This window comes from Belonocnema kinseyi, chromosome 9 (genome assembly GCF_010883055.1).
Source record: "Belonocnema kinseyi isolate 2016_QV_RU_SX_M_011 chromosome 9, B_treatae_v1, whole genome shotgun sequence".
Lineage (NCBI taxonomy): Eukaryota > Metazoa > Arthropoda > Insecta > Hymenoptera > Cynipidae > Belonocnema > Belonocnema kinseyi.
This window is the reverse complement of record NC_046665.1, coordinates 126162885-126179005: the sequence shown is the minus strand read 5'-3', so window position 1 is coordinate 126179005 and position 16121 is coordinate 126162885. Positions and strand designations below refer to the sequence as shown.

The window sequence follows — 16121 nt, the reverse complement described above, 5'->3', positions numbered from 1 at the left end:
GGGATACTTATAAGATACTACCATGATTTTTTCAGATTTTTTGGTCCAAAAATAAATTAGGCCAAAAACCGGCCTTACCGACCCTCCCCCTTTACAAGCACTATTAATTATTTAAACAATTTAAAATAAAATATTAAAAGTTTGCCCTTTTATCTAGTAGTAAATTTGTTTACGGAGTTAACTAAGGATGTCTATGCGATGACTCTTTTCTATATTGATTTGCAAATTTACAAAAACTATTAATTATGTGAACAATTTTAATTAAAAAATTTAAAGTTTGGCCTTTTTTCTACCCATGCGAACTCGTGTTTAAATAGAAGTTATTAAAGTAAAAATGATTATCGTGGCATTTTCTTGAAATTACATTCCAAATAGAATAATTACAAGCAAATGAGCGGGTCGCGCGCGTGAGAGCTTCTAGTTTCGTTGAAAATTCATGTATTTTGTTTAAAATTTGTCTTTTTTTGTAGATCATTAATTTTCTTGGTCGAAAATTCATCTCATTGGTTGACAATTCAACAACTTTGTTAGAAATTAATTTTTTCTGTTAAAAATTATTTATCTTTATCTGAAAATGTAACTAATATAGGATTGACAAAAATTTATCGTATATATTAGTCAAAAATTCACTTTTTCCCTTAAAAATTTGACAATTTTGTTAAAAATTCGTTTTTTTTGCTTGTTCAATTCAATTTTTTATCACAGTTTTTATCTGGAAATTTAACTATTCCATTTTTGATTGACATTTTATCCTGCACATTGTATTAGTTAAAACAACACTTATTTCATAGAGAATTAATTTATTTGTTTTCGATTATGATTTTTTTTAATTGAAAGAATTTTAAAATCAAATGTTTTAAATTGAATTTAAGGTATTAAAAATTGAAAAATAACTAATTTTACAAGATGATTCTGAATCCGTGCAAAATTAAAGAATTAATGGATATTCCTTTATAAAATTATTTTCAATTATGACTTCAAATATTATTGCAGTCTAAACAAATTTTATTTTGAACCCATCCAATTAGAAATTTTTTAATTCAAAAAAGAAAATTTCGTTAATTATCAGCAATATTTGGCCGTTCATTTAAAACAATCCATTATAAACAATGGTTTAAAACTATACAAATTTTAACAGAATGGTTAGAAATAGAAAGCCTTGAATTGTTAAATTTGTTATCAGCTAAATTTTAAGTTTGAACGCTATACTTTTCATTAAAAAAAGATTCAAAATCAATTTAAAACATGAAATTATTTCAAATAATTTGAAACACGATGTAGATTTTTGCAGATTTAAACAAAAATTTAGCTTTTTGAAAATTGTAAAATATTTAAAATGAATAACAAGAATTGTTGTGATTTTTAGAAAATTAAAATGATTTTTTATTTTGAAAATTAATTTTAAGCGAGTATTTGAAAAGATTTTAAAAATTAAAAAAAAGAATCAGGACGATTTTAAGGCAATTTTTTTATTTTGCAGTTTTTCCAATGTTAGGAAAAAAATCTATTTGACAAAATTGATCAATTTTCAACCGAAAAGCTTATTTTTTAACAAAATTAATTAATTTTGTATCAAATTATTCGTGTTTTAACTAATACAATGTACAGGATAAAGTTTCAACCAAAAATCGAATAGTTCAATTTCCAAATAAAAACGATTAATTTTTAATCAATCCTAGCATACTTACATTTTCAGATAAAGAAAAATAAGTTTTAACCGAAAAAATAAATTTTCAACAAAATACATGAATTTTCAACGAAATTATTTAATTTTAAAGTTAAAAAGACGAATTATCTGCAAAAAGTTGAATTTTCGATGCGAAAAATATGAGTTTTCAATCAAAGCGTTAAATTTTCAACCATAAATGTGAAACCTTCTTAAAAAAACGTATTTTTTACAAAGCAGTTTAACTCTTTGTGAAATAATCGACTTTTAAACCCAAGAAGATGTACAGTTGATATTTCAGCCAAACAATTGTATTCTTGACCAAAAAATATACATTTTCAACCAAAAAGATTACATTTCTACCAAACAAGGTCAATTTTCAACAAAATACATAAACTTTCAACGGAATTATTTAATTTTAAAGTCAAAAAGATTATTATCTACAAAAAGGCTGAATTGTTAACCCAATTTCATAATTATAGTTGAATTTTCAACTATAATTATGAATCCTTAATAAGAAAATATCAATTTTTTTACTAAGTAGTTCAACTTTAAGTGAATAATGAAGTTTTCCACCTAATAATTATGATTTTAATTTTTAACAATATAGTTGCATTTACAATAAAACGACTTTGCAACCAAAAAATATTTACAGTTGATAGTTCAACCGAAAAATGTAATTTTTAATCAAAAAGTATAAATTTTCCATAAAACAATTTAATTTCTACAAAGAAAGACGAACTTTTAACAAAATACATCATTTTTTCACCAAAAATGGTATAGATTAATTGTCAGTTTCAAAAATGTATTTTCAACGAAAGAGATGAACCTTCAAATAAAAAAATAAAAGTTTTAAAAAGAGGGTTGAACTTTGATAGAAAAGAGGACTTTTTTACAAAATAGTTACATTTTCAACAAAATAATTAATTTTTCAATCAAATAATTGAGTGTTTATCCAAACGAGATGAAATCCAAAATCGCCAATTTCTTTAATTTCTTTCAAATGCGGATCAAGATATAAATAAGACTATTTTAATATAACATAATTATAATATAAATAGAACCACCGAAGTGTTCCGACCGGCAATCGTGCACCTTCGAGTTTTCAAATTCAGAAGAGAAATGGGTTGCGCGCGCAACCCAGTCTCCTACTGTATTCACACGGATATAGACATGTGATAGTATTGGACCACGTCTCATTTTAGATCTGGGATCACTGAGCCGAGCGCGCCGCTCAACTTTGCAATGCGCGGTACGATTTCGTATACGGTATAATTTTTTGGAAACGCAAAATAAAATCGCAAAATTACAAAGTATTCTGTAGAAACGCGTAATGTATCACAAGAAATTCGAAAAATAAAATCAGATAAAATATATAAAGTCTAATTGTAGGATTTGCAGTTTAAGAAAATAAGAGTAACTAGAATAAAGGAGAAAATACAAGAATTATAAAGAGAAAAGAAAGCTCGTGAATTGATATATTCAGAAATACAATTAAAAGAACCAACATTCGTGACGGGATATACAAATAGTCCGAATAAAATTAAAAAGTAAAATAGAAATAAAATTTAACTAGAACTTAAAAGCGTAGAAGAATTTAAATAAGTCGAAAACTAAACGTAACTGGAATTTCAAAGATGATAAAAGCGGAAATTACTATACTTGAAAATAAAATTAATGATATAAACTATGAAAATAACATTCGAAGAATAGAAAATAAGATTAAGGTAGAAGTTTACAAATGTATAAGAGAAGTTAAATAAGCGGAAAATAAAAGCAAATTTAGAATGTTCAAAATGATAAAAGAAATTAAAAGACATAACATTTATGAATTTACCGAAGAAGTGCGCGCTTATAATTAATAGAGAAATATATACAAAGTCTATTATCTCCTTTGTTCGCTAATCCTGATTTAAATTATTTGAAGAGAATGAAAAAGGAAAAAACGGGAATTCAATATTCGTATATAATACGTAGGTTGCCGACCGCTGGTCACTTTTCCATCGGCAGGAAGAGAGAGAGAGAGAGAAGTGACGCGGCGTGAGTCATGGTCACAGGCCTGGCGTGTGATGGAGAAACCTTCCTTCGCAGATGCGCCAGGTGTGATTTTATAACTCTCTTCCTTTCATCCAAGATTCATGAAGAGAAAGAAAGGTCGTCTGAATGCCACTCTGAGGTATTTTAACCCAAAAGGTTTTCCCAGCCAGAGTTTATGTTTAGTAAACACAGACGGGGAATTATTCCTGGCAAATTGGTTTACAGTGGTTCTCAAACTATGGAGCCATAACAAAAGCTTCGTTTCTGTCCCTTGGTATTTACTACCACACAGATACCCTACAGTTGATAGTCAACCCTATAAGGCCATATTGTGAGACACATGTTGATGACAGGCTTTATATATTTAATTTTTTAAAATAAATATTAATTCAAGTATCAAAAATCTTTACATTACGGGAAATTTTGACACTTTCTAAAGTAATAGCCGAAGTGATTTCATACACTCTTGCTACATAAATTCATACATAAATTTGCACTACATTTAAACTAACCTATAAAATCAGCATACTTATCAGCATTCTGTAATGAAATAAAATAAAACTTGTGTTAATTATTCAATAAATATTGATTTCAGGTAAACAATTAAATAATTATAATAGCAATTACAAGGAAGAAGGCAGACAAGAGAACAAAACTGAATTGAAAAAATAAATTTAAGGAAAATAATATAAATAATAATAATAATATATAATACTATTAGTATGTATAAATATAATAATATTATATTATCCAGGATAGCACAAAAGTTTCCCTGAACATTTCAATTGAAGGTTCGGAGAATTCCGAAAAATATTTGGAGAAGGAACCCGGAAGTAGGTAAATGTCCGCATATCCAGGAAGGCTTAGGAAATCTTAGCGAGAAATCCAACTCATTAAATTAATCAAATTAATATGAAGCGGGAAATTTTACAAACATTCTCCGAACCTTCTGGGGGAACTTTCTGGATACGCGAACATATACCTACTTCCTGGATACTTCCTATACCATTTTTTTGGAATCCTTCGAATCTTCCATTGGAATGTTCTAGGATTGTTCAGGGAAATGTCTGTGCTATGCCGGATAATATTATAATATTATATCTATACATACTGATTTGATAAAAAATGAATTTTTTTGTCATACGCTTCAGATGGTTACTGTCCAACGTGTCGAAGGCATTTTTGGTTCGAGTTGGATTTTTATTTTGGATTATTTAACACGGGGCCTCCGGTATATATCATCAGTCACGGACGCATTTTTATAATGCAATCAAGTGATCTGATGAGAGCAGTCTGCCCAGACATATTGGACAAAGCCTGGTTTTTACCCCATCATTGACGTACTGGGTTGCAGTTAAGTACACGATGGGGGGACCTACAGCTTAAGGTGGGTTCCGAACCACCAGAACCTTAGTAAAGGTACATTGAAAAATTTCTAGAGGTACCGGCTTAGGGATCGAACCCCGACCTCTGAGGTGAAGTACGAGTGTCTAACCAACTGAGCCACTGAGGCTTTTATTATTATTATTATTATTTTCTTCAATATTATTTTTACATTCTAATTCATGAGAATGTAATGTAATCGTCCAAACTTTCGGCCTCTGGGTTTTAACGGATTTTTACGTTTCGACACTCACAGAATCCGAAAATCTTGAAATTTTGTCGGTATCTATTTGTATGTCTGTCTGTCGGTTTGTCTGTCTGTACGTCTGGTTTCCTAAATGTTGTAGCGAAGCTAACCTTTAAAGGATTTGTGCAATCAAATCAGCCTTTGATACACTTATTAAGGTTAACAAAGGAATGTTAAGTTGGTTAAGCAGATATTTCCGAACAAAATAAAAAAATTTAGAGCATTTTCAAAATTTTAAATTTTTTATTCAAATTGTAGAATTTCTTTCAAAGTTTTTTTTATAAATTTTCAGATAACAGAAAAAAATATTTTTCTAATCGATTAGGAAATTTCATTCACATTCGTCACTGGATATCAGATATATATATATATAAACTTTTCTTTGGTCAAATTTTCTGGTACACTGCAATAAGACTTGAAAATTATCCTGATCACATTTTTAAATTCGATAAAACTTGAAAAAGTTATATTTTGTAAATTAAAAAAAAAGCGAAAACCTTTTTTTTCAAAGAGAGTATGAAATATCAATCCAAATTTCTAAGAGATATAAAATATATTTATTTCGAAGCGATTCTAATGAAATTTCTTCATTAGACAAAAGTTCCAAAAGTTGGATCATTTTAAAAAATATTCAATTTTTGTTTTTAGGAGATCCGTAAGTTTTTAGTAGGTTTGTTAGTAGGTTCCGTAGGTGCTTTGAGAACCTTCTTTAACAACAAATCAAGAAAAATTGCAGTTACAATTTATGGCTGTAATTCCTCAGAAGTTTAAATAACAGTTTTTCATTTGAGTTATCATATTTATGATATTTAAAAAAATGTAGTTAAAGTGTACGCATTAAGCGTACGAAAACGAGCGCGAGAGCGTACTCGCTTGCCCTAGGCGCGCTCAAACTTGGCGCGACGTTCCGGGTGCGCACCGTGAATAGAGAATGTGCCCGCTCGGCAGGCATTTTTTCAATTTAGTTTCTTTCTCTTCTCTGCAGTATTCCTTGTAATTGCTATTATAATTATCTAGTCCTTTACCTGAAATCAATATTGAAATTTAATATCAATATTAGTTAAAATGTAGAGCAAATTTTGTAACTGATTTGCCTCATAAACTGTATCGTTATAAAATGAACGGGCACAGTACGCAATAATTATTTTATTTTAAGTATTGGCTAATGCTCAAATCCACACTTTTAACAATAACTCCGAAACTCGTGTCTCATTAATCGGTATATAATTTAATCGTTATATAAATTAATCGAATAATTCATGAAATATTTTATCATCAATGTAAAGTGGTATTTTATTAATTAAAAATGTCGAGTTGCAACTAAATTTACCCTATATTGACTATGTGTTTTAACATCAGGGGGCTTGTGTCACCTCTAAATATCATTTTTAAAAATTGGAATTATATTTCTGTGCAACCGAAATTCAATTTTTTCACAATCGAATATTCAATGTTACAGATAAGGAGAGGAATTTAATAATAATTAAGAATTCATTAAATCAGGGGTCGACAAGAATGGATCTTTCGAGAAAAGATCAGAGTTGTTCTCACAAGAATTATCAGTAGGACGGTCAAACACTGTTGACGGTATGTGTATACATTTTGAGTTTAATTTTTGTTTTTATACCAAGAAATATTTTCGTTGCAATTATATATATGTATGCATCATAATAGTAATCTAATACTATCATTAATGTGTAAAAAAATATTGTGCTACTAATTTGCTATTAATTTTCCTAATGTTTTATAGACTAAACCCTAATGGGAGTTGTAGTTAACAATTTAAAGTAGTATACCGTATGGTGGAAGTATGGTGGATGCAAGTCATAATTCTAAATATTTCTAATCATTAGGATACAATCCAAATACGACACAGAGTAAAGGATCAGCGAAGCCAAAAATAATTGGCAATAAAATCGTAGACGGGAACATGCTGATTGCCGATAATGCAAGGAATACGAAACCAAAAGTTCTCGACTTGGATTTTGGAGACAACAGTAAGAACGCTGCACACAACCTAAACTAAATCTTTTTTCACAGTTAAAGAAAACAATCACTGTAAAAACTAAATAGAAAAAGTGGGGTTCCAACCTACTTAATTTGCGGTGCTGGTAATTTTATATAAATATAATTGTATTTTCAGAGGGAAAATTTAATTATATTTTTTCTAGAACAAAAGATGTCATGGATTTTTATTTTAACGAAGAACCACCTGCTGAAAAAACAAGTAACATGACAGCACTGGAGGATAATAGTAATTTAGCCCTGAAATAATTTATTGAAAGAATTAAAATTTCATTTTTATACAAACTTTTCTACTCAATTGTCCGAATTTTCTAGTTTAAATTTTTGCCAGTTTTAAACATATTTTTTCGAAAAACGTAGACAAATATGACAACTACGAGCTATTTGCTGCTGTTTCCGTTCTTGAAGAAAGAGAGCTCACGGATATTTGCAAAATAGATATATCTTCAAATATATTGCCGCGAGGGAAAGCCGCTCCTAAAGCATCTACATTAATTGCGCCTGCTGCTTTCACGAAAATGAGGAAAAATATGTATGTTATTTTTGTTGATCAGAAGTAAGAAAAATGACCCGTTACCTCATTACTGTTCACAAAAATGGGGAAGAAAATTAAATAAATACTTCTGTTACCACCTGGAAATGAGACGAGAAAAAAGACGTTGGATTATTTCAGAGATGAGGGTAATTACCAATATAATATAGACTTCTAAAGAAACAAAGGTAATTTAGTCGTTAGCAAGAGTCCAGAGGAAGAAAAAAGTGGGACTGATTATTTGACATGCGCTAAGTGCCACAAAACAGTGCTCAAAATATCTTTGAAGAAGCATTTCAAAAAGTGCACGAAAATGAATAGTCAAAATTGTCGATGTCTCACTATTTTGGGAAGGATAGCCCTCAACAGCTGCCATCCTAATGGATTAGAACATATGCGGAGGAGAATATTACCTAGGCTACATCAAGAAGATGTAGCTGATATTCTCTCATTCGACGATCTTCTGATCATATATGGAAACAACTTCTGCGAGAAGTACAAGGAACAGTCTCTTGTGTCGATGATAAAGAGCCGCTTAAGATTGATCACACGCGTTTATATTGCAGCGAAGTCAATTAATATCAACATCTCAGACTTTAAGTCTATGATAAATCCCCAGATGTATCAAACATTTATTATAGCAGTTCACAAAGTTGCTGAACTTGATGAGTAAACAGGTCAGTATAAAAAAACCGAATGTCGCTAGCAGAATTGGCACTTCGATCAAAGATATTGTCGACATCTTCATCAACGAGTGCATAATCGCCACGGATGATAAAAAACAAAAAACGGCAGAAAACTTTCTGCACTTAAATTCAAAGCTCTTCCGAATAAGAGTTAACAACACAGCTAAAAATACGAAAATCGAATCGAATAGAAGGAAAATCATACAGCTTCTAAGCCTCCATGACGTAAAAAAATTGCTACAATATAGGACGAGTCTAAGACATAGCGTACTCAGGAAATTGGACTAACATGTGTTTTCTTACCCAGTCTTTAAAGTGCTTGCGGAGACATGCCTTCTGGGCATGATGATGTTTAATCGACGAAGACCAGGAGAAATGCAAATGGTGGAAGCCCAGGATTTTAAATTGCATTCGACAATTGATGAGCGCACAAACAAAGAGCAGTTCCAGTCGATGAGCCAATAAGCATGGGAAGCTCTTGTGGAATATGTGCGGTTTTTTATCAGTAGAAAATTAAATCGACCTGTTACGGTTGTGCTTTGCCAGGATTTACTACACTGCACGAAAACTATCCTTCATCATAGAGAAGAGGCAAACATATCTGCAGCAACAAGTACATTTTTGGTCTTCCGTGTCAGGACACGAAAAAAGACAAGCTTCTTGATGCTTGTCACTTGATAAGAAAGTATAGCAAGGCATGTAGAATAAAAGAGCCTCATCTTTTAAGGGCAACGAATCTAAGGAAACATATTGCGACAACATATCTTCAGTTGAAGGTTACGGCAGAAGAAAAAGCCGATTTGGCAAAACATCGTAATTATCACAACAAAATTTACGAGAACTATTACAGGTTTCCTTTTCCAGAGTTGGAGATACCTAAAGTAGTACACATGTTAAAATATGCACAAGGCGAAGGAGAAAACGAGAGTGACACGGATAATGATGACGAAGACAAGTTTAATGAGGAAAAACGCGATAGTGATCAAGACTCGCTTATTGACGAAGCAAGTGTCGCACCTGATGAAGGCTTAAAGAGGGAGGATTCATAAATAGGCCGAGAAGAAAAATCGCCCGGAACTCTAGATGAATGGATGGAAGAGAGCTCGAAAAGACGAAGAGGTACAAGTAATATTAGATAATATTGAGTCGTCGTAAACATAATTCGTTTTCATACTTATTTCTTTAAAATATTAGTTTTGAATGTAGCATCTATAATACGCGTTTGCTGGGCCCAGGAAGTGAAAGAGGCTATAGTGTCAGTATTTGGGCACTATATGACCAAAAAAAAGGAACTGCTAAGCAAGAAGGCGATCAGGGAAGTCCTCCATGGTAACGTCGCTTTAAAACGACGGACCGCAGAGCAGGTGAAATCGTGGCTCAACAATCAACAGTTGAAGTAAGTAAGTTTCCACTAAACACATTATTTGATTGAATAAAATTGGTTTTTGATGACTAGGAGGGCCCTAAAACATTTTTGAAAGGTTTAAGTTTTTGAGTCGTTTTTATTATTTTAATCCTTTAACATTGCTCTCGTAATTAATTTTTTCTCTTGATCGGTACAAAATATCGCCATAATATTTTGCATGTTTCATTAAATATGTTCATTCTATAGAATAAAAATCATTTTACCATTGTTGCATAATTATTGATGAAATTAGCAACAATTTTTATAAAAAGATAAAATTTGTTCTAACTTCTCAATTGATTTCAATGCTTCACTTGACTAATTACGATAGCTCATTTAATTATAAAGATTTTGGTAAAGAAAAAATTTGGGAACTCGCGTATCATCAAAAGTTGTGCGTGTTTCAGTGTTGACATTATGCGCTCCATGCCGCGCGACGTGAATATTCACGTTAAAACGTGTAAGAAGCTGCAGGTCAAAACACGTTGCAGCACATAGCGAAATTCATTTATCGTACGTCGCGCGGAATGGAGCGCGAAACGTCAACATGAAAACACGTACAACTTTTGATATGTATGTTCCCCTTTTTTTCTATCAAAATCTTCGTAATTAAACGACCTATCGTAATTAGTACAGTAATGCATTGCAATCATTTAAGAAGTTAGAACGAATTTTATTTGTTAATGAATATTGTTGCTAACTTCATCAATATTTACGCAACAATGATGAAATGATTTTTATTTTATAGAGTAAACATATTTAATGAAGCATGAAAAAAAATATGGCGGTATTTTGTACCGATCGGGAGAACAAAATTAATTACGAGAACAATGCTAAACAAGTTAAATAACAATAACGACTCAAAAAATGACATTTTTGCAAAAATGTTCGAGGGCCATTTTATTTATGTAAAATTCTAGCTTATCACGCATTCCTGAAGAAAAATCACAGCCAATCAAAAAAAAGTTATCCACTTGACAAATTTTAAGACATATTAACCAAGCGAAGGCCTTTTCCGGACTTTCTATGTTTTTATTAAAATATTTCCAACATGTTTCGACTCGGATCCGTGTCCTATTCCAGGCGAACTTCTGCACAGGATACAGTGCGTCGTGAATTGTTTTTTCTATTTGACTAAAAACAGAGTCCGAGCAACACAATGCAGTGAGCAGAATGTGTTTACCAAATTTTATAAGTATAACTCTATTCAAAGTCAAAAAAAGAAGAAACGATATATTTTATTCTTTTTATAACTGCGCTCTGAAGAGGACTCGGTAAAAGAACAAGAAGTTGTGAAATGCATTTATTTCTTTTCGAAGTGTCTAAATTTAAGTTGGACGATATTTAAAATAATTCCTAATAATTTAAATTTACACATTATCAGCCGGTAGACGATTCTTCACACATAAAAAATCTGTTTCTTTCCAGGCTTAGGAGAAAAAAAGGAACAAGGCTGAACCACGGATAGACGTAGTGCGGTTGAAACGAGACATTGGATATGTGTTCCTGCGCCGACTAGAAGAAACGCCCAAAACTACGCAGAGCTGCAATACTTGATAAAAATCAGATAAGATTGTACTATTTTTAGTTTGCAATAGAGACGCAGAGCGGAACTTTTGTAATGTTTACTACTCCAAGTGGTAATTAGTAACTACATGTCGGACTACGAAATTCATAGAATAAAATTTAAAAATGTTACATTTATTTCTGCAGAAGAATGCAATATTTGAAAGGCAATTGTTTGTTTGTTTTTTTTTAATAGGAGGTGAAACCTTGCATAGGCCAATATGCTGACAGTCGGCATCCCACGTTCGCGTGCCAACCTGGACTTTCTCATGTATTTTGTCCACCCCAAATGATGGTGGTTACAGCATTTCCCCCTTCATTCAGCGCAGCGCCAAACCTTTTTTTCCCTTTTCCTTTTTTTTTCTTTTGGTTCACGTTTTCTTGATGTGGTTGCTTCTTCTCTTTCCTGCTCGGACCAACTATCTCGTGTATGCTTCGTTACGGGAACATGTAATACCTGCGTTAATTTTATGTTTCCCCTCCTTGTCTTTCTCTTTCTTTTTTCTTATTTCTACATAGGACATTTTCCACAAATGTGGCTACCGCATCCCAATTATCTAGACTTTCTGTCATCCTTTTGATTATGCGTTCCGGACTTAATGTGTCGACTATTTTCATCCCTAATGCAGTTCTTACGTCGCCCCATCTTGCACGTCCAAAATATGTGTGCTCCACGTCATCCTCCTTCCCAGGACAGTATTAACATTGTGGGGTATTCTTTCTACTTCTTCTATGAAAATATTTGTTGAAATGACCATGCCCTGTTAAAAATTGGGTTAGGTAGAATTTCACTACCCCGTGCGTCCTATTTAGCCCATCCTTTATATTTGGAATTAGTCCAGCGGTCCACCTACCTACGATGCTGTTCTGGATTCTTTCTTGAAAACTAGTTATACTCTTAACTCTAACTATTTTTCTAAGAAAGTCAATATCTTCCTCCTCCTTTCTTTTGTAGATTTTCTTTCGTTCTTTTGCAAAAAGGTTAATAGGGATGATCCCAACTACCATTAGTACCGCTATTTCAGATACGGATTTGTACCAGCATGCCACTCGCAAGGCTCCTCTTCTTTGAACGGTCGCCAGCTTCTTCCTGTACTTTTCTACCTTCAAAGCTTTTGCCCAAATCTCAGCACCATATAGCATGATGATCCTTGTGCCACCCCAGCTGTGACCTGCTTGCTCCTGGTACCTGCTGTTGTGTCAAAAATTAACCCCCTGTTTTTCAAGTAGTCGTCGATGATCCTAAGCAGGTATTGCTTTCAGACTGGGAAGGATCCCTTTCCTCATTTCGCCTCTCATGGCGTTCTCTACTTTCCGGCTCAGCTTGTGGTCTTGCCTACCGTTTGACAACTTTATCCCACTTTTCTTCCCTCGGCTTCTTGCTACTTGGTTTCGTGTCCCTAGTTTCCTCAAAACTGAGAGTCAAGTTTCCGTCCCTCTTTCTTTTAGCCTCCGGCGTGTTCTGGCTGCTTTGTGACGCCGCTGTCTTGACTCGTTGGATCCCTGCTTTTGTCTGCAACCCATTAGTATACCTCGAAATCTGCATATCCTTGCGGCTTTCTTTCCACTTGTCTCTGCATTCTTGGGCATAAACTAATGTATGTGCAATCGTTTGCAATCCATGTTTGATTTCGGTTTGCATATTTCTGTACTTACTACAGACTGTATTCAATGTCTCTACTTTTCTCCGGACTTTTTCCAGAAGCCACCTTTCCTGTTAGTTCGGACTCAATGTCCGTATTCATGATGTTTTTGTTTACTACTGTAGCAGCGTATCTTTGCTCCCCCTCTCCAAATCCGCGGATCAGTGTCGGCCACCGGGCTTGAACCTGATCGGAACCGACAGAGAGATTATTACTCTCTTGGGGTACTTGTTTTTCAAGATACTTGATTATACTTGGTTTTTTTGTTTGGGGTTCCTACCACTAGTTGGCTTTTGTCCGCCCCGAGTGTTTGATTTCCTCAGTATTACCTATATCTGGGAGGCGTTTCCCTATCCGCAACCTGGGGAGGCGCCCGATGGAGGACCAGCAACCCCACACGGGAAACTGCAATTGTACAATACACACGATTATATATAGTTTATACATTTATATTTACATGCCGGAATATTATATTACAAGCTGAAACAGAAAAATATGATTAAAGTAAAGCTGGTGGGAATCGAACACGGGTCTCCAACAAGGCAGCATGGCGACCGAGGGGCTATTCACTGAGTGGAGAGAGTACGCTGGGAATACGGATGACTTTAGAGAATACGTGAAGACCGGAAAGAGTTCAGAATTTAAGAGAAATTTGGGAGAAACCGGTCAACCGTATCAAATCTGCGAACAATGAGAAAGGTCGTGCGGCGAAGCGAGCGACCGACCACTGTGCTCCGAAACGGGACCCCCTTGGCAGAATGAGCTTTGAGTTGTCCAGAGTACGATTGAACCTCGCCGACCCAAGAATGACCGCATGTTTACTCAAGAAGAGTTTACCTGATTCTCGGAGAAAGAGCATGATTTTGCAAGAATTGGAAGGATTTCTTATGATCAGTCGGATCTTCGAAGATTTGCCTTGATTTCGAAGAATGAGTTCTGAGTTACAAATAACTCCACTCATCTTCACTTAGTGAATAGCCCCTTGATGGCAATATATCATTCGGCTAAACTAGCTTATGAGATCCAGAAATTTATCGCCCTTATGAAGAAAATTCTGGCACTCAAATTGATTTCCATTATATTATTCATTAATTGTTCACAGTCATGGCATTTTTAAAATTCTAAGCACGATATCTTAACATAATCAAATATGCTAACATCGAGGTTTAAAAATAATGTTTTACTCTCAGCGAAAAATTTGTTTTTCAATTGTAACTTTTTGAATCATCCTAAATTATTGTAAAAAGGATCTTTGCATAAAAACAAATTGAGTGATTGATAAATTTAAGGAATTTCAGTAGAGCGTTGGTCGGCTGACATCGTTTATGCTCGGCTGCACTCGGTCTAATGCTAGGCTCGCTCACTAAGTCACTTACTAATATTCAAGGGCGATCTTCCGAATTTGTCTTACTCCATAATACAAAAAATTGAAAGTGTCATCGCATAATTCATATTCCTACTGATAATAGAAATTCCTCTTACAAATTTCGTTTTTTATGTTATTATAGGTACTTATTACTTCTACTCTTCTTATATCATTTAATTGTGTCTACAAAAATATCCTATCTACGATTTTACTATAAAAATACTAAGACTTTGTATTATCAATAGAAAAATTTCATATGAAAATAGCATAGCTTTCGCTTGTTGTATTAAAATATACGAATTTTCGCTTTCGTTCCTCGATTGTAAGCTAATTTAGTAATTTTTCCAGTACAAAGATTCTCAGTGTAGCCTTTTTATTAGATGGGCAATAAGGCATCCTAGGATAAGCGTATATATTAATGTGTATATATTATGTCTCACACAGAAAAAATAAGTTGTCGAAACTTTATTCGAAATGTCTTAAATACAATAACTGTCTAGCACAGAAACGACAATTGTTTTAAGAGTTGTGGAAGAATTCGTGGACTGTTTTCTACGTGATCTACATATGTACAATGTACAGCCACATTGAACGCTTGTGTTAAAACGAAGTATCAAGGAGAGTAGTGTCCGCAAGTCTGAAAATGACAACAGATTTTTAAATATTTTGTATGTGTCAAAAAAAACCTTGCGGATTAAAAAAATATATTTCATCTTACATTCAAAATGCAAAAAAAAAAAATGCAAAATTAGAAAAGTTTTTTCAACTTTTCAGACGTGTCAAAAAAGAATCTCGAAGATGTCAAATTTCTTTATTTATTCACTTGAAACCTTCATTTAGAAATTTATTAAGGGCGTGTGATACTTTGCCATATAAGCATTTAGTTTCCCACACTTTTTATCCACAATATTCAATTTTTAAGACAATTATTCGGGTCCAGATGTTCGCGTGAATTTTTACGAGATGTGAATTATGAATGTAGTATAATGATTTTGGTTGAAATAAATAAATAAATAAATATATATATATTTATATTTATATTCGTGAATCAAACCGAAGGGCCTATGACAAAGCCACCGAACGCGTCCTCGGGTTGCGGATAGAGGGTCCCTGTACCAAGGATTTCTACTGAATATGGTTACAAAAATAAATAGGCAGTCGCGGACAATTGTCCAGGGGTGGTCCTGAAGGAATTAAACCCCAAGCGGAGGTGTGAAAACCGTGCAGATAGCTGAATGGCACCTGGGTGAGGTGTCTAGAACGGTGATTCTGGGATACCGGGCGACCTCTCAGAGTACGCAGCCTGATCCTTGCATGCGGGGCTCTACAAGGATGGACGAACCCCTTTCCCTAGCTTCTCGTGGGAACAACAATGACAACACCAAACATATTTTTAGTAAGTGCGGTTCAAAACAACAGAACGCGGAGGGCTCACGACAATGGGTTGGCCAACAATGCCGACCAATCTAGAGCTGGGGGAGCCAATGAAAATAGATTCAATGCGATGGATCGGCGGGATCTCGCGACCTTTGGGTGGACGGAGCGACTGAATCACGACTTGCTAG

The 16121-nt window shown here is 33.6% G+C and overlaps 1 long non-coding RNA gene across 5 annotated transcripts in view; it reads left to right on the top strand.

Annotated features, from left to right (window-relative positions):
* The window catches only part of LOC117180814, a 34933-nt gene extending 20573 nt beyond the window's left edge, over positions 1–14360 (top strand). Inside the window, exons 2-6 of one of the 5 annotated variants that reach the window (XR_004468052.1) lie at positions 6793–6920; positions 7187–7330; positions 7505–9695; positions 9783–9972; positions 11410–14360. This is a non-coding gene — a long non-coding RNA (uncharacterized LOC117180814). Of the gene's footprint in view, positions 1–3694; positions 3843–6792; positions 6921–7186; positions 7331–7504; positions 9977–11409 lie in introns of those variants that run through there. The other 4 variants (XR_004468054.1, XR_004468051.1, XR_004468050.1 and 1 more) reach the window with 4 other exon arrangements.
* The last annotated feature ends 1761 nt before the right edge of the window (positions 14361–16121 follow it).